The sequence below is a fragment of the Schistocerca nitens genome, chromosome 11 (assembly GCF_023898315.1).
Source record: "Schistocerca nitens isolate TAMUIC-IGC-003100 chromosome 11, iqSchNite1.1, whole genome shotgun sequence".
In the NCBI taxonomy this organism is placed as follows: Eukaryota; Metazoa; Arthropoda; class Insecta; order Orthoptera; family Acrididae; genus Schistocerca; species Schistocerca nitens.
In genome coordinates, this window is record NC_064624.1 from 21,058,990 (window position 1) to 21,082,047 (window position 23,058).

At 40.0% G+C, this 23,058-nt stretch overlaps 1 protein-coding gene across 2 annotated transcripts in view; it reads left to right on the forward strand.

The window, feature by feature from the left end:
- LOC126213346 (zinc finger protein 729-like) overlaps positions 1-23,058 on the forward strand; it is a 69,394-nt gene that overhangs the window by 25,641 nt on the left and 20,695 nt on the right. The gene's annotated exons all lie outside the window — the stretch shown is intronic.

The window sequence follows — 23,058 nt, forward strand, 5'->3', positions numbered from 1 at the left end:
TAAAAGTGTGTGGTTTCTAACCTGTAACTGGAGACATAGAGCTCTTTACTGCAAATATTCTTACGTTGCAATTCACAAATGTAGTTGGCATGATAAAAATGTAGATCAAAAATAGGTAACTTAATTTCATAATAATTCTGAAGTTGGCTAGGCTACTTATTTTCGTCTTGAGGTGTGTATATGTAGCTCCAGAATATGTATACAGTAATATTATTAAAATATAGGGTGTACATAAAGTCCAGGAACACTTTCAATTATTTATTGCACAAAAACTAAACATTGTACAGATATCATACATATTGTATTTGGAAAGAAACACTCAATATGTGAACCATGAGTGACCCAGCAGACATCAATACGGTAATTGAATTCTTGCCATATCCATCCCAGCAAGTCTCTCATACACACTACACATTCACTTCACTCACACTGAGATGTCCACTTCTCTTTGCCGGGCAAAAACAACCAGTCATAACAAATTTGTTGCGTCAGTGGTAAATGGCCTTCCTCGTTGGTGGCGTCTTACTGTACTTGGTTGTAAACATCTGTTGAACAGCTGTAGCACACTTGGTTTTTGTCAAACTCCAACAGACGGGAAGCTCCCTCCACACCTGAACTTGACATGTTTGCAACTAGTGCCAACTATTGGCAGATTACCAAACTATGCTGTGGCAGTATACATCAAAAAAACATTTTGGTGTTTCTCTTCAAAATTTCACTTGTTTGATAACTGTGCAGTGTTTGGTTCTTGTGCAATAAATAATTGAAAGTGTTCCCAGACTTCATGTACTTCCTGTCATACACTACAATTTCTAAAAAGTAACACATTCAGAAGCAGTGGTCTACACCATGCCACAATAAGAATACTATAGAGCAGTAGAAACATAATATGTGATTTAAATGGCAGAGATGGGGTGTGCATATAGGCCCAGTATTGCCCTCTTTTGTGTGATAGGACAGGTCAGTGTTACACAACACAGTGCAGAGATGTCATGAAACAGCAACAGCAAGTGCCACTATTCCTTGCCAGTCTCACAAGGTGGAATATCTGTGTGTGTGTGTGTGTGTGTGTGTGTGTGTGTGTGTGTGTGTGTTCAAATGAGGCAGAATTATTGGTCATTCTGTCATGTTTTGGTTCACACAAGGCAAGTTGAATCAACAGTGAGGCAGATGCGGAACCAGTGGAGACAGGGTACTGACGGACACAATGTGACCACATTGTGAAATGACCACCATCTTGTCTGCTTGCAAGGTGTTACAAGAATTGCATAGTGTAGCAAGGTGATGCTTACAGCAAGTGGTTTGAATAGTGCAAATAATGCACAGAAAAGGAAAATTAACTTGGGGTAATTGGCAGGATATTAAGAGAAAAAGACTTCAAGATGCTGGGTTACAACATAAGTCACAAAAGAAAAGGTAGTTCCTGCAAAACTGCCACCAATGCAAGTGAGTGAAATAATGCTGGATTGGTTTGATTGGTTTTGTGCAAGGATATATACAGGGTCTTACAAAAAGGTATGACCAAACTTTCTGGAAACATTCCTCACACACAAGTAAAGAAAAGATGTTATGTGGACATGTGTCTGGAAACGCTTAATTTCCATGTTAGAGCTCATTTTAGTTTCGTCCACCTATGCTCAATGGGGCACATTATCATGGTTTCATATGGGATACTCTACCTGTGCTGCTAGAACATGTGCCTTTACAAGTACAACACAACATGTGGTTCATGCGGGATGGAGCTCCTGCACATTTCAGTTCAAGCGTTCGTACGCTTCTCAACAACAGATTCGGTGACCGATGGATTGGTAGAGGCGGACCAGTTCCATGGGCTCCATGCGCTCCTGCCTCAACCCTCTTGACTTTCATTTATGGGGGCATTTGAAAGCTCTTGTCTACGCAACCACGGTACCAAATGTAGAGACTCTTCATGCTCGCGTTGTGGACGGCTGTGATACAACACGCCATTCTCCACGGCTGCATCAGGGATTCCATGCGACGGAGGGTGGATGTATGTATCCTCGCTAACGGAGGACATTTTGAACATTTCCTGTAAGAAAGTGTTTGAAGTCACGCTGGTATGTTCTGTTGCTGTGTGTTTCCATTCCATGATTAATGTGATTTGAAGAGAAGTAATAAAATGAGCTCTAACATGGAAAGTAAGCATTTTTGGACACATGTCCTCATAAGGTGGTACTCAGGGTACCCTCCAACACACACCGTCAGGTGGCTTGAGGAGTATGGATGTAGATGTAGAACATATTTTCTTTCTTCGTGTGTGAGGAATGTTTCCTGAAAGTTTGTCCGTACCTTTTTGTAACACCCTGTATATGTAACATACATCCTGAACGGCAGCATGTGTGCCCTGTAGAGTACATGGCTCTAATAACATGCCTTATATGCATCTTCTGACAATATTACAGTAAAAATAAGTAACAGGGATAAAACTAACTACAGTTCTATCTTTATTATTGATGAAAAAGTAGAATACACAGTGCTATATTATTAAAAGAGAATTTGGAGTATAATAATTCAGTTGAATATTGGCTAGTAATATTGACAGCATGACTCAGGATCATGTACACAATACAGAAGTGTGTTCAAAAGGAGTATTCTAGGACATAAGTATGTAAATTAAGTTAAAGCTGTACAAAGAATACCATGCTTTGATACACAAGGAAAAGTCAGTTTACTTGATAAACTCCATGAAAATAGGCGTGCCAGGGAGACAGAAGGGAAGGTAAGACAGACGGTACTTCATTGAAACAAGCTACTTTCAAATATGAAGTCCAGTCAAACGAAGTGTGTCAGAAAACATTGCTTGACATATTCTGTATCACCCAGCAATGAAAACTTTCTCTTCAACATAAACTGGAAAGTGGAGTCACAACTCCTGAAGGTGGTTGAGAAAAGTATTTGTGTAGGCCACATGCCATAACAAATGATGACGCATCTCTGATTCATGAACTCAGTTTGAGTTTCTCAAAGTAGGAATAAATCTTTGAAAGAATGTCTGTACCACAATCTCAATCTCTGCAGAATATATCGATTCTTTATTACAGCAGCTTCGGATGAGATACAAATGCACAACAAAGAACTTAAGTCAGTTATGTCATCCAAAATCAGACTGAGTATACAAACTGCTAAAAATACAGAAGTGGCTACATGTGTGGACCTGCAACAGGTTCTGTTTTGTCATACTTCGGCAAATTCCATGGTATTCTGGCAGAGACAGCTGCCGTTGTATAATTTCATGGTTCATCAGTTTGGTACTTAACTAACACAGTAAATTTAGGGGATGGATCTGATGCAAGGTATGGTTCAGCCAAAATAGTTTCCTGTCTGATTAAATTTGTGATACTTGAACGCAAACTAATTATATGGTCTGACCACCATGTTGGGCTGCACAATAACTGGAGAGTTTTAGCACTACATTTCTATCTGTTCAACTGAAAGTACTGTGGAGAAATACATAAAAAATTTTATGTTAGTCATAGTTTCCTCCCTTGTGACAGGAACTTCACAGTGATTGAAAAAAGTGTCAAACATTATGGCTCCTTTAGAATGGAAGCATGTCATAGCTTAGGCCTCTGTAGAATCTTCAAAATTGACCATTCAGGAGATGATGGAAGACTTCAAGGTTATAGGATCCATTGAGCTGGTTCTCAAAACACCACCTTCTTCGAAAGTTACTGGTGTGCTGTGGTTGAAGCTATGCAGTGATGACCCTTGAGGCATCAGCATGCTTCATCCATGTGAAAGACATTTTATTGTGACACATGGTTGTTAACATGAAGTGAAAAAAAATTTGTTGCCTTTCGTTTTTTGGTTGCTCTCATAAGGAGAAGAAAAGCAATCTACTGGATGTGACGAAATACATGAAATCAACATAGAGGCATTTTATGAAAATGTCCAATGTGCCAACTGAGTGTAATGTGCCAGCTTTGGGTCTCAACTTGATAACAAACTCATGTTCTATTACCTTTTCAAGACCAAATTAATCAGTTTACAATAAATATTAGTTTGTATCTTGTTATAATTTTCTTATTTAAAACTTTCAGATTCCAGGTAACCTTATCATTACAGCAGAATACAGAGTTATCTGCAGTAATGCTGTATATCAGTTGCTATACACTGTTTTTCGTTTTAATAGTTATTTGTTTTCTAAAACCTATCCTTAGCGCAATTTTAAAAATCACAGCCATCTATTTTCAACAGTCCTCATCCGCAAACAATACATATGTGCTATTACATTATTATTAATGGTTTTTGTTGATTTCCTAAAAACTGCAAAATGTGCCATACAGCATTATTGATGCACACATTACATTTTGGTATGATGATGTGCATCTGTCAGGTGACACTAATTGAGAATATGATTGATTGGTGAATTCTTCCAATAACTAGGAAACTTTCATAGCCTCAGAGATGTTTGATAAGCTGCTGTTGGAGGAGGAACAAGTTCACTGTAATATGAGTGGTATTCTACATTATACTCCGCAAGCCACCCAACGGTGTGTGGCGGAGGGCACTTTATGTGCCACTGTCATTACCTCCCTTTCCTGTTCCAGTCGCGTATGGTTCGCAGGAAGAATGACTGCCGGAAAGCCTCTGTGTGTGCTCGAATCTCTCTAATTTCACATTTGTGATCTCCTCGGGTGGTATAAGTACGGGGAAGCAATATATTCGATACCTCATCCAGAAACGTACCCTCTCAAAACCTGGACAGCAAGCTACACCGCGCTACAGAGCGCCTCTCTTGCAGAGTCTGCCACTTAAGTTTGCTTAACATCTCCGTAACGCTATCACGCTTACCAAATAACCATGTGATGAAATGTGCCACTCTTCTTTGGATCTTCTTCTATCTCCTCTGTCAGCCCGATCTGGTATGGATCCCACACTGATGAGCAATACTCAAGTGTAGGTCGAACAAGTGTTTTGTAAACCACCTCCTCTGTTGATGGACTACATTTTCTCACTACTCTCCCAATGAATCTCAACCTGGTACCCGCCTTACCAACAATTAATTTTATATAGTAACTCCACTTGAGATCATTCCGCATGCATACTCCCAGATATTTTACAGAAGTAACTGCTACCAGTGTTTGTTCTGCTATCATATAATCATACAATAAAGGATCCTTCTTTCTATGTATTCACAATACATTGCATTTGTCTATGTTAAGAGTCAGTTGCCACTCCCTGCACCAAGTGCCTATCTGCTGCAAATCATCCTGCATTTCGCTACAGTTTTCTAATGCTCAAACTTCTCTGTATACTAAAGCATCATCCGTAAAAAGCCGCATGGAACTTCCAACACTATCTACTAGGTCATTTATATATATATTGTGAAAAGCAATGATCCCATAACACTCCCCTGTGGCACACCAGAGGTTACTTTAACATCTGTAGACGTCTCTCCATGGAGAACAACATACTGTGTTCTGTTTGCTAAAAACTCTTCAATCCAGCCACACAGCTGGTCTGATATTCTGTAGGCTCTTACTTTATCGGGCAACAGTGCGGAACTGTTCAAGGTTCAAATGGCTCTGAGCACTATGGGACTTTACTTCTGAGGTCATCAGTCCCCTAGAACTTAGAACTACTTAAACTTAACTAACCTAAAGACATCACACAACACCCAGTCATCATGAGGCAGAGAAAATCCCTGACCCCGCCAGGAATCGAACCCAGGAACCCGGGCATGGGAAGCGAGAACGCTACCGCATGACCACGAGCTGCGGATGCGGAACTGTATCGAACGCCTTCCGGAAGTCAAGGAAAATGGCATCTACCTGGGAGCCTGTATCTAATATTTTCTGGGTCTCATGAACAAATAAAGCGAGTTGGGTCTCACACGATTGCTGCTTGCGGAATCCATGTTGATTCCTACAGAGGAAATTCTGGGTTTCCAGAAACGACATGATACACGAGCAAAAAGCGTGTTCTAAAATTCAACAACAGATCGACATCAGAGATATAGGTCTATAGTTTTACGCATCTGCTCGACGACCCTTCTTGAATACTGGGACTACCTGTGCTCATTTCCAATCATTTGGAACCTTCCGTTCCTCTAGAGACTTGCGGTACATGCCTGTTAGAAGGGGGCAAGTTCTTTCTCGTACTCTGTGTAGAATCGAATTGGTATCCCATCAGGTCCAGTGGACTTTTCTCTGTTGAGTTATTCCAGTTGGTTTTCTATTCCTTGGACACTTACACTCCTGGAAATGGAAAAAAGAACACATTGACACCGGTGTGTCAGACCCACCATACTTGCTCCGGACACTGCGAGAGGGCTGTACAAGCAATGATCACACGCACAGCACAGTGGACACACCAGGAACCGCGGTGTTGGCCGTCGAATGGCGCTAGCTGCGCATCATTTGTGCACCGCCGCAGTCAGTGTCAGCCAGTTTGCCGTGGCATACGGAGCTCCATCGCAGTCTTTAACACTGGTAGCATGCCGCGACAGCGTGGACGTGAACCGTATGTGCAGTTGACGGACTTTGAGCGAGGGCGTATAGTGGGCATGCGGGAGGCCGGGTGGACGTACCGCCGAATTGCTCAACACGTGGGGCGTGAGGTCTCCACAGTACATCGATGTTGTCGCCAGTGGTCGGCGGAAGGTGCACGTGCCCGTCGTCCTGGGACCGGACCGCAGCGACGCACGGATGCACGCCAAGACCGTAGGATCCTACACAGTGCCGTAGGGGACCGCACCGCCACTTCCCAGCAAATTAGGGACACTGTTGCTCCTGGGGTATCGGCGAGGACCATTCGCAAGCGTCTCCATGAAGCTGGGATACGGTCCCGCACACCGTTAGGCCGTCTTCCGCTCACGCCCCAACATCGTGCAGCCCGCCTCCAGTGGTGTCGTGACAGGCGTGAATGGAGGGACGAATGGAGACGTGTCGTCTTCAGCGATGAGAGTCGCTTCTGCCTTGGTGCCAATGATGGTCGTATGCGTGTTTGGCGCCGTGCAGGTGAGTGCCACAATCAGGACTGCATACGACCGAGGCACACAGGACCAACACCCGGCATCATGATGTGGGGAGCGATCTCCTACACTGGCCGTACACCACTGGTGATCGTCGAGGGGACACTGAATAGTGCACGGTACATCCAAACCGTCATCGAACCCATCGTTCTACCATTCCTAGACCGGCAAGGGAACTTGCTGTTCCAACAGGACAATGCACGTCCGCATGTATCCCGTGCCACCCAACGTGCTCTAGAAGGTGTAAGTCAACTACCCTGGCCAGCAAGATCTCCGGATCTGTCCCCCATTGAGCATGTTTGGGACTGGATGAAGCGTCGTCTCACGCGGTCTGCACGTCCAGCACGAACGCTGGTCCAACTGAGGCGCCAGGTGGAAATGGCATGGCAAGCCGTTCCACAGGACTACATCCAGCATCTCTACGATCGTCTCCATGGGAGAATAGCAGCCTGCATTGCTGCGAATGTTGGATATACACTGTACTAGTGCCGACATTGTGCATGCTCTGTTGCCTGTGTCTATGTGCCTGTGGTTCTGTCAGTGTGATCATGTGATGTATCTGAACCCAGGAATGTGTCAATAAAGTTTCCCCTTCCTGGGACAATGAATTCATGGTGTTCTTATTTCAATTTCCAGGAGTGTATTTCAATGTCAGCCTTGTTTGTGCAAGGATTTAGAGAAGGAACTGCAGTGTGATCTTCCTCTCTGAAACAGCTGTGGAAAATGGTGTTTAGTATTTCAGCTTTACGCGTGTTATCCTCTGTTTCAATGCCATCTTCATCCCGGAGTGTCTGGATATGCTGTTTCCGAGCCACTTACTGATTTAACATAAGACCAGAACTTCTTAGGATTTTCTGTCAAGTCAGTACATAGAATTTTACTTTCTACAGCTAGAATTCTAGAATTCCACAGCTATCTCATATGGTCCAGGTGTCTCTTTTCTATTAAGTGATTATACAGTAGAAAATCAACAGAATTTGACCGTCTCAAAATCTGTCATTTTGATTTTGATGCTGGTACTGAAAGGAAGACCCCCATTACAATATTGCATGATGAAATAAATTTGGATGAGCAAATGGAATATTTTGGCCTTATGTTGGTTATCTTCAGTTTGTGTGCCTGTAGGGGTCACTGATGGTGATTGCAGTCCAGCTACTGACACTGTGAGCTGACTCCTTACTGAGAAATTTCAATCAAGATGCGTAATGTTAATGTTTTGAAATAGGTCCTATGATCTATTGAGTTTCAGGCTAGTGAACAAAGCTTATGTTGGAATGTACCTCTACAGTCCCATGCATTGGTCAGGGCCATGCACCACTGAGTATCTACCCTGTTAAAAGCGCCAGCTGTCTACATTAGATTTTGGCAGTCAAGCAACACCTAAAAGTATGAATTTAGGCATATATTGCAAAAGTTAATGTATGGTTAAACAAGTTGTTTAAATGGAATTTAAATGCAGTGAAAACTAAACAATAAGGAAATGTGGCAATACATAAAATCATTAAACTGAATCATATAGGTTCACATAGTAAGTTTGAACACTTCAGACTGAAGATAATGCAGTTCAATTATGTGAAAAATTAAAAATATTTGATAGATTCCCCAGTTACATAAGCTACTGTGAAATCAGAACTAAGATCTAAGTTCCAACTATGTGTTAATATAAGTTCATCTTAGATGCTGTGTCACTGTCTATCAAAGTTCAGCATAAAACAGAGCTATCAGTTGTGCAAAGTGAAAGTTTGTCAGTCACAAAAATGTACAACAATTGAATGTAATGAGAATATGGGAAAATTGTCATGTTTTTCTCAAAATCCCCTCATCCATACAATTTTAGAGGGCCCAATAGTTAGAACTGGCTGGCTGCCCGGAGACTTCCGTTAAACTACTGAAAAAATCTATGCAGAATTAACAGTAATTGTTCACCAGCCCAGACTATGTGAGAAACATAAATATATTATGAAAGACTGAGGCACAGCAGCACTGCTTATTTAAAACCTCGAGAAACCATAGCATTCTAGTCATCTTGAAAGCTTCTTATAAAAGTTAATTAAAATGACAAAGATTGAAAGTACATTGTTTTTGCTGAAACTAAACAACTTGAAATAAGCACCTTCCCATGCTGGTCACTTTAGAAGCTTACCAAACATTCTAAGATAAATATTACATTAAATATCAGTGAAAACATGATAAACTGCCATTATATGAAACTGTTAAAATAAGAAACTACAAGGGAATATTTCTATGGAAACAATTTGCCATATCAGATGAGATAATAATTTCTTGGTCATTTACATCGTGCTGTAGGTTACTATGTAGCACATACCAAGTTTGAAATACAACCAATTGAAGTGGACCCATCTTGATTACACTGCAAAATAGTTAATTTGTCAAAAAAATACCTAAACAAAAATTCAATAAGGATGATTGACTGGATTTGATTTTGGCAGGGAAGCTAAGACAGCTTTGATCTAACCAGACACAGCCTGTACTGAAACAGTCTGTTGTGCGGTATTGTTCCCTGTATATGTAGTAAATCCAACCAGAGCCCTTAGATAGTGCAAGGAGTCCCTTTACCAGTTCTCTGTTAGACATAATTTCCTCACTTGGAGTTGCCCTGAAAACTCTCTCTTGCTCTCCAGTGCTGTGCATTCGAAGATTAGGTGTAATGCAGTTTCTTCACTCTCATCACAGATGATACATTTAGGATTTTCTTCCATTATACCCATTGTATGCAGGTGTTTTTTGAAATTCCCATGGCTGGTCATCAGCCCAACCATGAGTTTAATCACTTTCCTGTTCAAGCCCAGGATTACAGAGCTTCTTTTAAAACACAGCTTCGGCATCATTACCTTACCATGTTTTTGCTTATAGACCTTGGTCCAGTATTCTATATGCTGTCTTCTAAGCTAGTTCCATAGTTTGATCATAGCCCTGATGATTGTCAGGACAGGTTTCAGTCCAATGAATGGAGTCTTTGCCCCCATCCTGGCCAATCTGTTGGCTTGTTCATTGCCACCAGTCCCTGAGTGCCCAGGGACCCACATAAGGTTTATCCTATTGCTTCCCCCTAGCTCCACCAGAGCCCTATGACATTCTGCAATAATCTTAGATCTTGTTGCAGGACCTGCCAATGATTTCAGGGCTGCCTGGCTGTATGAATAGATGTAGACGCTATAGTCCTTGTAGCACCTATGTATATTCTCCTCCACACACGCCCTGATTTCAGTAATTTCTGCTTGGAATACTGAGACCAGTTTTGCTAGAGAGATGATGCCCTCCAGTCTTGGCTGAACCACGTACACCCCAACCCCAGTGCTTTAATCTGATTTTGACCTATCAGGGAACCAGACAATTCCCCCTGTATGGTGTCAAACTGTTTTTCCCCCATTGCTCGCTGCTTCCAGTTAATATATTGTAAGGCTTGTTGAAGCAGTTGCGAGTTATTATACAGTCAGGCAGCATATCCCCAGCCATTCCTATATTGGCCTCAATCACTATTTTAGTGTGTGACTTTGGGTATCCCTAGGAGAGCCAGTTTTTACCAGTTTTGAGTCTATGCTCCAGATGCTGCCTTGTGTTAACCCAAAGGCATAGTGGAGCCATATCCAGCATGGCTTCCATCCCAGCAGTTGATGTGCTACTAATTCTGCCTATTATGGCATAGCAGGCCAGTATCTGCACCTTAGCAAGCTCCTCAGCAGCAACCTGCTGTTCTACCTTCTTCCACGACAATACGGCCCCATAGGAGATCCTAAATGTAACCACTGTGGTGTATATCGAGTGCATACCTCAGGGTCTTAGGTCCCAGTTTTTGCCACAAGCCATTCTGGTTATCACTAGAGTACCTTTCACCTTGAAGCAGATGATCTTAATGTGAGAGGTCCATGGTAGTTTCTCATCTAAGGTTATCCCTAGATCTTTCACTATCCCCTTCACAGGTAGAGTTTCATCGAAAAGCTTTAGATTCCAACTTGAGTGTTGGATATGCTTCTTCGTGATTGGTATCACAGCAATCTTCTTAGGATTAATCCTATAGATCCGGTTTAATGCACCAGTCTTGTACAATGTCCACTGCATCTTGTGCCACAATCCTAACTGCGTCAGTAAATTTGCCATTTATTACTATGACAAGGTCATCTACGTATCCTTACCAAAAGCATTATCTGGAATTTAGTTCGTCAATGAGTTTGTGCACCACTAGATTCCACAATAAAGGAGATAAAAGTCCTCCTTATGGACAACCTGTAGTGGTGTTAATTACCATCTTTCCATTTTTTAGGGTGACCTCTAGCCTCCCACTAAGCATGGCCCTACTCCACCTACACATAGTGGCCACTAGGTCATGCATCTCTGCTGCCCTAACCATGGAATCAAAGGTTGTGTTACTAAAAGCCCCCTCAATGTTGAGGAAGATGTAGATGGCTATTTCTTAAATGCTTTCTCCGCCCTCTCAACAAATTGACGGAGAGCTGTCTCACATTATTTACCTGGTTGATATGTGTGTTGATTTGAATGTAGAGGAGCCCTAGTTAGCCTCCTCTCCCCAACATGTACATTAACCAGACTGATTGGTCTCATATCCTTGGCCTTGGTATGATCAGTTCTCCCTGACTTTGGAATAAAGGCAACCTTCACTGCCCTCCAGGCATTGGGAATGACTCCCACTGCTAGGCTAACACTGAATAACCTGCGGAGGACTCATAAGATTTCTTCATGCTTGTTTCAAGAGAGCTGGAAAGATTCCACCTGGGGCAGGTGACTTGACCACTTAGAATGTTCCCACTGCCTGTTGAATTTTACTGAAATTGATGCACTCATTGGCCAATTCCTATTCCTCTCTTGAGTGCCTGAGAACAATTGTCTTTCATGAGTCATGTCCTGGTCTATGTTATTCGCCAGAGCATATTGAGGAAAATGAGTTTTGAGGAACAGTTCCAGTGTCTCATGTGCTGTCTCTGTATTTTCCCCACCGTCCTTCAACATACCTTCTGGCATAGTTGGTACTCTAGTGAGGATTTTGTGAAGGCTGGCTTGAGATAAGTTCCTCGACATGCTGGTTACTTTAGAACCTTATGAAACATTCTAAGATAAATATTACATTATACAGGGTGTTACAAAAAGGTATGGCCAAGCTTTCAGGAAACATTCGTCACACACAAATAAAGAAAAAATGTTATGTGGACATGTGTCTGGAAATGCTTACTTTCCATTTAGAGCTCATTTTAGTTTCGTTCACCTACGCTCAATGGAACACGTTATCATGATTTCATACGGGGTACTCTATCTGTGCTGCTAGAACATGTGCCTTTACAAGTATGACACAACATGTGGTTCATGCACGATGGAGCTCCTTCACAGTCGAAGTGTTCGTACGCTTCTCAACAACAGATTCGATGACCGATGGATTGGTAGAGGTGGACCAATTCCATTGCCTCCATGCTCTCCTGACCTCAACCCTATTGACTTTCATTTATGGGGGCATTTGAAAACTCTTGTCTATGCAACCCTGGTACCAAATGTAGAGACTCTTCGTCCTCGTATTGTGGATACAATACGTCATTCTCCAGGGCTGCATCAGCGCATCGGGGATTCCATGCGATGGAGGATGGAATGCGATTTGAAGAGAAGTAATAAAATGAGATCTAACATGGAAAGTAAGCGTTTCCGGACACATGTCCACATAACATATTTTGTTTCTTTGTGTGTGAGGAATGTTTCCTGAAAGTTTGGCCGTACCTTTTTGTAACACCATGTATATCGGGAAAACATGATAAACTGCCATCATATTCAACTGTTAAAATAAGTAAATACAAGGAAATATTTCTACACAAACAAGTGTGTCATATCAGAGTAGATCATGATTTCCTGCTCATGTGCATGGTGCTTTAGGTCACTATGTAGCACATACCAAGTTTGAATTACAACCAATTCAACTGGACATATCTTGATCACACTGCATAATACTTAATTTGTCAAAAAAGCACCTAAAACACATTCACCAAGTATAAAGATAAGGGTGTAGTGTAAAATATGCTGTCTTTTGGTGTATGGAATTGTGGAATATATTAAGCTCTGGTCAAATTAATTGAGTAGTTTTAGTCAAATTTTAGATACCCTGGATCCAGTTGAGTTCCAGACAAACTATATATTCACTTTATTTTATTTGTTGAATCCTTTGTTTATTACTGTTCCTCACTTATTTTGGCTGCATTCATCTTTTGTTCGTCAATGAGTTGATGAGTATGTTTAAATGTGTGACAAAAATTGTACTTGCCGTCATAGCATTGATCTTGGAAAGGTCCTAAAATTCCTTAAAGATACTAGTACAAAAGTTATATGAATGTAAATTTAAAAACTGCCTCACAGTTGTCAGCTTTTTCTCACAGGAAAGTGTTCCCAATGGATAGCAGGTTGTTGGCATTCGTCTTGGCTTGGGAGGAACATAGTTCACCAGAGCAAAATATTAAATGTATATCCGTTTGTGTTTCAGTGTTAAATGAGAAATCTTCAGTGTCAATCAATCTTGAGCATTTGATGTTAGATTCACATTACTATCTCACTTGTAGTATTTGAAAATTTGAATGCATGATAAATTTTCAGTTACCTTAGTTATTTGTTCGAACTAATTTCCAGTGATGCTTACGAAGACCATATATTACGGATTATAAAATTCATTTGCTTCTAAAAAAATTTCCTGTAAAATTAAGGTGTGTGTTATACTTGAATTTAATATACCAAGTCCATATTCAATGCTGCAGGAAATCTATTTCTATCTAGCAACGTTGGATTTTATTGGCGGCAGCAGCAGTGCACTGATGCAACAAACATGAGTTACAGGGATTCAAAAACTTGTTAACAGTGTCTCCCTCATGCCCCGCAATCACAAATCCAGAACACTGTCAAGCCAGTGATGTGTCATTGCAGTCTACAGTGCCAGCAAACTTAAATTGAAAGTGATTTGTGTTATTGGCAACAGAATAATATTTTCTTTTGTAGCTAGTTTCACAATGGAAAAAATAAAAGGTATTCATATGATACAGGCTATAAATACGAAGTAATAGCATATGCAGAACAACATGGAAACAGAGCAGCTGAGCAGCATTTCAGTCCTCCAGCAAAAGAAAAAAAAAAACCATTTGCTATTGGCAGGCTAGGAAAGAAGAATTGCAAAACATGAGGAAGGCTAAATGTGCAAATGGAGGACTGGAAACAAAATGACCAAAACTAGAAGATGATGTATTGAAATGGATTCAAGCACACCATCTAAATTGTACTGGACTTACTACAACAATGACTCGAATACATGCTTGTAAGCTAGTGCTACAGTGGAACTTAACAGATATTAAGGGTGAAAATATTTGGTGCTACAGGTTTACGAAGTGTCAAGGACTTTGCATGCGAGCCAGCACCGAAACATCTCGTAAACTTCTGTAAGAGTATGAAGAGTGTATTATCTTTCCATCACATTTTTATACAACATTGAAAGAAAACCAGTATGGAACTAAGTTAAATAGTGAATAAAGACTTGATGTGCCAAGTAACTATGAAATTTGCTATGAAATTTGCTAAAACGGTAACTATAAAAACAGGTGAACATGAAAAAATGCACTACACTGTTGTTCTTGGTGAACATGAAAAAATGCACTACACTGTTGTTCTTTCGTGTTGTGTTGATGGTACTAAACGTAATCCAGTGATCATTTTCAAGTGCTAAACAATGTCAAAACCTTGTGAAATACTGCCAGGTTTTGTTCACATACGTGACAAGGATTGGATGGACAAGGCTAGTATGAAATTATGGATTAACCGAGTGTTGAAGTGAAGGAAAGTCACTTAATTGGAGAAGAGTTCTCTTCATGTGCTAATCACTTTAGTAGTCATTTGTAAAATTCTGTTAAAGAGAATTTGAGACAGTTAAATACAGAGCTTTCTGTTAGTGCAAGATGACTTGCTTCACAATTGCAACTTCTTGATGTCTTGACAAATACACTACACTGAAGAGCCAAATAATCTGGTACACCTGCCTAATATTGTGTAGGGCTCTAGTGAGCATGCAGAAGTGCCACGACATGGCATGGACTCAGCTAATGTCTGAAGTAGTGTTGGGGGAGAATTGACACCATGAATCTTGCAGGGCTGACCATAAATCAGAAAGAGTACAAGGGAGTGGAGATGTTTTCTGAAGAGCATGTTGCAAGACATCTCAGATACGCTCTGGGGAATTTCGTGGCTAGCAGAAGTGTTTCTCAGAAGAGTGTTCACAGAGCCACTCTGTAGCAATTCTGAACGTGTGTGGTGTCACATTTTCCTGCTGGAATTGCCCAAGTCCGTCAGAATGCACAATGGATGCAGATAATCAGACAGGATGCTTATATACCTGTGCCCTGCCAGAGTCGTACCTAGATGTATCAGGTGTCCCATATCACTCCAGCAGATGCCCCACACCATTACAGAGCCTCCACCAGCTTGAACATGGATTCATGAGGCTGTCTCCATACCCGTACACATCCATCTGCTCAATACAATTTGAAACGAGACCCATCTGACCAGGCAACATGTTTCCAGTCATCAGCAGTCCAATGTCGGTATTGATACGCTAATGGGACGCACAATGCTTTGTGTCGTGCAGTCATCAAAGGTGCACGAGTGGGCCTTCAGCTCCAAAAGCCCATATCAGTGATGTTTTGTTGAATGGTTTTCACGCTGATGCTTTCTGATGGCCCAGCATTGAAACTGTGGTGTCACCGCCTGACACCACACTTGCTAGGTGGTAGCCTTTAAATCAGCCGCGGTCTGTTAGTATATGTCAGACCCGCGTGTCACCACTATCAGTGATTGCAGACTGAGTGCCGCCACACGGCAGGTCTAGTCTAGAGACTCCCTAGCACTCGCCCCAGTTGTCCAGCCTACTTTGCCAGCGATGGTTCACTGTCTGCATATGCTCTCATTTGCAGAGACGACAGTTTAGCATAGCCCTCAGCTATGTCATTTGCTACAACCTAGCAAGGTACCATATTCAGTTATTATAAGTATTCAGAACACATAATATTGTGAATCATGTACTGTCAAGAGAGACGTTCATCATTAATGGATTAAAGTTAAGTATCAAAGTAATTACGTCCGCTTTCTGAATTCTAATTCCTTGTCATGTTCCAGACCTCACGTCAGTATAGTTCTTCCCTCCTCACGCCAGCCTGCGTGAGCTGAGACACGTGCATTTCGGCCTCCTCAAGTAACACGGTGTTGACTCTTGTGCCAACACAACAGAAACCTGCAGCACGTTGAATGATTATCTTCATTTTATCTTGGTCTCATTCGTGCATTATCGTTTTCCAGCCACAGAAATGGCAGAGATTTTATATTTTAATGTATTCCTGATATTCACTGTAATGAAGTGGTCATAGGGTAAGATCCACACTTCATTGCTACCTCAGAAATGCTGTGTCCCATCACTCATGCTTTGGCTATAACACCACATTCCAACTCAGTTAAATCTTAATTACCTACCATTGTTGTAGCAGTAACTGATGCATCTGCATCAGACACTTGTTGTCTTACATAGGCGTTGTCGACTGCAGTGGTCATATTCTGTTTGTCTATATCTCTCTGTCTTTGAATACACATGCTTATACCAGTTTATGTGGCACTTCAGTGTATTTAAAGTGTATATGGAAAAGGAATGAAACAAATGGATGATGCATTAAGCCCAACATGAATTCATGACAAAGGGAGTTCTAAAATGATCTACTAACAAACAAGTGTGTCAGTCAATAAAGCAGTCATGATCTGGAGTGAGAGAAAATATCATAGTTAAATCTTTCAAGAAGGGCAGCATAAATAATGCTCTCAATGGTAGTTAAGACCATCTTATATATAAAGAGGACAATGATGCTGAGGAAAGAGGAAAGTTCAGATAATGAATATCAGTGATTTTAAATGTCATTTTGGTTGTATAAACTAAGAAATTTTTAGGCTGACTGCAGTCTAATAAAAAAAATGGTAAAAATGTACTTTCCTTAAAAACTGCTTGTAAATCAAGGTGCACCTTTCAGTCTGTAAAATATGGTAGTTGTTTTCTTCAAATACTTTTTGATTTGATCTGATGAGCTCACATCAGACAGTGTACTTAAGAATTGTTGCTGCTGTCCCGAGGGTCATCAGATTGTGTATAGTGGTCTGAAGAACAAAACAGTATTTGTACTTTGCCACTGTTGTGTACTATCTGCACCTTACATCTCACCATGGGTCTAAATACAGTCCTATTGCAGTAGCACTCAAAAATGTTTTATAGAAAGCATTAGTTACAATTACATAAACATAAGTGTGTAATAGAAAAAACTGCCATTGGGCAATTGAAAAATATGAAATTGTAATCTGTTTAGTACAGGTCTACATATAGTTTATACAAGGCTATGTTACATCAAGAGAGAAGTAATTCCTTTGAATCAAAAGTAATTTGTAAGTTAAGTATATAAGAATAACACTATTTTGGGAGCTGAAGAACAAATCAGTATTTGTTGCATACCCATAGGCTTTCATCACAGCTGTACATCAATTTGGTATCGAATCCACAAGCTTTTGTAACAGGTCAATTGGGAGTTGTGACCATGGGTCCAGTAAGATACCAGCAAATTGATCCTCGTTTGAGTAGCCTCTACCATGAACACATCAATTCAGTGTATATAAGATCCAGGCTCCAGCTTAGGCACTCAAAAAGTTTGTTTGCGGTCTGAAAAGAATTTTTTAGAAAATAGACAGAGGTGCATTCCGAATCGTTGACCTGCTGAAATATCCAATTACCTGACATATTGTGTCCCCTTCATGGAATCATATTCTTTTCTAAAATTAGCTTTTTTGTTATGTATACAGGGTTAGTAACTATTGCCAGCTAGAGTAACTCTGAGAGTAGCTGAAAAGTTTAAGGGAGAAATGTTGCATGGGACAACGGGGGCCATAATATGACATCTGTTTTGTTGCTAGATGGGGTTGCGTCAGAGACATGAAAGTCAACAGTGATTTTTTTAATGGGATGCTATAGTTTGGTAGTTATTTTCTGATAGCGGCTATCGAGACAAATCAAATGATGTGCTACAATAAGGTCTTTGAAGATCAACAAAGGCAAAAAGGTGGCATGAATTTCCATTTACAGAAGGTGTTTATAGTGATGACCATTGGTATCAGAGCAGTGCTGTGATCTTCTTATTATGAATTGAGTCGTATTCCTTATCACATCAGCCTTATCGAGGTATGTGCTCTTGCAATTCTCTCTCATATCTCGTGCAAATAGTAAATATTTGACAAATACAGCATATCCATCTAATGTGCCATTGTCATGTAAACACCATTCGACAGTTTTGCAATACAACACTAACAGGAACAGCAAGACTAGTACGTCAAATCAAAAGAATGTGAATGATGTATTCCTTCGAAGTACAAGCCAATATGCTTCTCACTTACGGAGAATGCCAACGAAATTCAGTGAGAGCTGGTACTGTTGCACTGTAGTTAGAGATCCTTGTGCTAGTGTGCATCAAATCACAAGGGAATCTGGCATGAGTGCGAGTAGTGTTGTTTGTGTTGTGTATTGCCATATATAATATCCTTAGCATACCAGTCTCCACCAAGAATTAACTGGTACAGATTGTATGCGTCACATTAAATTCTGCTGATGGGCTCAACTTAAGATTCAGAGGGTTTACACATTTATTAATTTTATTTTATTTACTGATGAGGCTACATTCATGAACCATGAAAATGTTAATATGCGTAACATGCATTATTGGCAACTGAAAATCCATGATGGTTGCTGCAAGTTGCACACCAAAAACCGTGGACAGTGATTGTATAGTGTGGGATTCAGGAGCACAGAATTATAGAACCCTATTTCATCGAAGGTAGTCTTAATGGTAGGAATTAAACCCCATTCCTCCAAGAAACATTAGGTCTGTTACTGGAAGAAATACCTTTAGGAACAAGGAAGAGAATGTGGTATCAACACAAAGGGTGTCCGGCACATTTTTCGCTGATGGCTTGAAATGAGCTGCAGAGACAATTCCCAGATCGTTGGATTGGACCCGGAGGTGATGTCGTGGCCTGCTCGTTCACAAGACTTGCCACCTTTGTATTATTTCTTGTGGGTATTCGTAAAAGCCATTGTTTATAAAGACGTTCTAACTGCACCTGAAAATATGTGAGAGAGAATTGTCAGAGCATGTGCTTCGATAAGTGCCAATGTAATAAGGAATACCACTCAATCCATGATGATAAGATTGCAGCACTACATTCATACCAGTGATCATCACCTCTAACATCTTCTATAAATGGACGTTCATGCCACCTTCATGACCTTTGTTGACCTTCAAAGACCTTACTGTTACACGTAATTGGATTCATCTCCATAGTCACAATAAGAAAATATGTAACAAACTATAGCATTCCATTAAAAAAAAAACAGAGTTGACCTTTATATCTCTCAAGCAACAAAAAACTGACCTCATATTATGGCCCCTGTTATACCATGCAACTTTTGTCCCACAAACTTTTCATATCCTATCATACTTTTGGAGCTACTCATGGTGGCAATAGTTAGTGACTCACCCTGTATAATGCACACCATCAGAAAATAAATACGGTAAATTAATTTTTGTCACTGCATAAAACCGTACACTCATCTTTGGCACTCAAAATTCGGGGTTACCTTGCAAATGCTATCCTGTCACTATTTTTTGAATTTATGAGTGGGTTTATGTCCTTAATCATATAAATCACCTGTTACTAAGTGACTTCTTTCAGTAGATGTGTGTTGGCTCAGTCCATTATGTTGCTGCAGATCATCCCTGATTTGTTGAGATGTTTCTCTTGGAGCAGCACCACTGATTGCTTAAAAATCAATCATTCTGTCCTTCCTCCTCACTCTGCTTCAAGGATGACCTCATCTTGGCTTACTGGTTACTGTTATTTCCTGTTCTGGCCATTGACTGTTCACACTTGTTAGTGGTTGTGGTATGCCACACTCTACAGCAGTGCTAGAGTGCTACCTCCCAATCTTGAACACATGCAAAACAGCTTGTCTCATATCAAGCAAGTGTTCTGTTTTGGTATATTTCTAGTGCTCAACAAGTAAACAATCACTGACTGAATGTGTGAGTAACAGTAGTTAATGAATACTGTACCATCAAGGCAAGTTACATACTTTTGAGCTAAAGTAATATATACTTACATTCTTGTATGATCTTGCTCGTTCACTAGATATGTAACCACAGTAGCCTGAAGCTCTTCATGGAGTGACACATACATGTGTTGCTCTTTTCTGACTGCATGCAAGCAGTACTGACAGCATAACAGCACAACTTAAAAATATTTCTGAACACTGCTGTAACCTAACAAAACACTCCAAATACTGTTATCTGCATATTGCAGAGACTCTTTGACCACCTTGCTGTAATTAGTTTGCAGTATATATACCATCACTATGTTTTACTGAGAAGGTATTGCAAATGTGGAACAAAAAAAATTTTTTTTTGTCCTGCTCCAGTATAGGCCAGCTAAGGTTTTACATTTCTTTATGCTTCCGCTTCATCTGTACGCTTCTGTCTTTTCACTCACCTAATGTTCAGTTTCTATCTTGTATTTTTGGAAATATTTTGCTGTGGAGAATTTATCGACTCAATTCTGTTTCTGTATTTGGTTTGGTTTTTAATTTCTTGCTTATTTATACAAGTTTGGTGTAGGTCTTTGTGCACTTCTGTAAGCCAGAGAGTTTTTTTTTAATAAAAAAGATTTAGTACTGGTGCACAGTTTTTCTTTTCAGTATGCTAAGACTCATTACCCTTCTTTCCCAAATTTTTTCTGCAGTTTTTTCGTACATATTTATTTATACTTGTGTATTGTTTCTGAATTTAAATGTTTGAACTGGTGTTCTGTTTCCTAATATCTTTTCTTTTTTCATAATTTTCACTATCTTTTGTTGAATCTGCAATTAGTAATTGCGATGCAGATGTGTATTCTGGCCAAATGACTGCCTTGCATGCAATTTTGGAGAATGAATTTTTGCTATAAACATCTTCTGTTAACAGAAATGCAAAGTTCATCTTTCATAGTCTTCCTTTTGTGGCTCCATTTTCCCCACTATTATTTCTCAAAGATCCTTAAATTTGTCTCTCCCTGATACTCCACATACTTCATATTTGATTGGTATGTTGTAGTCCTGTTGTTACCCACTACTACTTATCAGAGGAGATGAGTAGTCATGCTGTTCCTGCTGTTTTTCTTTCTCTCTGTTTTGTGCTTTCTCTACACAGTCAGTATTGCTAAGTTATCTAGAAAAGTTGAAGAGAAAATTGTGACATTATCCATTTTCTAACCAAGTAGTATTCAACTTCTGCTATTAGATTCTGACAACTGCTCCATCTGTTCAGTGATCACTTTTTCAAGTATGGTCTGAAAGAAAAATGGAGTTAGTCCATTGCCTTGGCTAAAGTCTGTTCTTATATCAAATGAGGCTGAAGTCCTTTTAAGAAGACTTGAGTTGTCTTCTGCATTTCAGATTCTTTAAGAATTTTGAATAAAAGTAGTCATGCTTTATAGTCATAATCCTTGTAAAATTTTACAAATGTATGCCAATAGTATTTTGCTACTTTAGTCCTTTATCAATCTGTCCTTCACAGGACCTTCCTGTTCTAAGCCATCCCTGATATATCATGTATTCTGGGATTTCTGCTGTTGTTTCCTCCATGAATTTTTTACGAAATTTCTTTGCATCTTCTGTGAACATGGTTATCAGTTATTCTAGGCCAGGAATCTTACTTTCACTATTCAGTGGTAATGGTCAGTTTCAACAGGTATCTATGTCTGACACTGGAATTTATCATCATTTTGGAATTGTGCTATGTTATTGGTACATAAGCTATCTGATATTCTCAAATCATATTATTATTGGGCTCATATCATTTTACTGGTTTTGTGAGGTGTATATTTGGGGGGGGGGGGTTATCTGCCAGCTATTTAGCTAGATGTCTTTCTCTAACCATTTTCGTTTTTTCTTACATCCACAGTCAGGCAGACATTTGTAAATGAAAACATTTTCTCCCTGTACTTTTGCAGAATGTATTTATTCAAAATTAATTTGGCAGCTGTACGATTCTCAAGTGGTAGCTCAGTGTGATGTTTGAATTCCTTTGGAGGTAATACTTTCCTTGTGTTAACCGTGTTTATAAATTCCATATTCATTACAATGTGGGAGTCTTTGTCATATGTATGCCTAGACAATGGTAGTACTTCATGTACTAATTTCTATCAAAGTCATGTCATACTGCACGCCTTAATATCCACTCCCCAAGCACTAGGTATGACATTTAATAACTTTGATGTAGTACATAGTAAGCTGTCACTTGAGAATTGCAGTTGTGAATACATACATTTAACAACAGTTTAAGCAGAAAATGTCCTCCTCTCCATTCTGTACCAGTCTGAGGATAAAAATTTAGTAAATTTTTTATGTTTTCCTCTGGTACTTCATCAGATTCTTCTCAACATTGTTCTCAGGACTGCTTTACTTTCTGCATTGTTTTTGTTATCTTGATTTATTGGTGCATGTGCATTAATTATTGTGTACCTCTTATCTAAATATTGAATTATTGCAGGGATAGCGTCTTTCAGGAGGTAATGGAAAAATTTGGTACTGACTGTAACATAGATTTGTCATTTATGGTTGGTTGGTTTGTGGGATTAAAGGGACCAGACTGCTACGGTTATCGGTCCCAATGCCATTTATGAATGCAGAGTCTAGTACTGGAGTAGTTTCACAAATTTCTTCCCTGTGTTCGCTGTGAAAAGTCTATGGTTCTCTGATTGTAGCATTTCTTCATCTGTGAATGTGTTATTTTTTAATGCCAATTTTAACTTGTTGTCCATTTACAATGTCTGAAAGCATTTTGAGTTTGCCAGTATTTATTAATAGTTGTATATGTAATGGTCCAAGCATGTATGTAGTTTTGGCTGTGAACTTAAGGTTGGGTTTAGATGTCACTCCTCACCTTTGAAAGTTGGTCTCGGGTGCC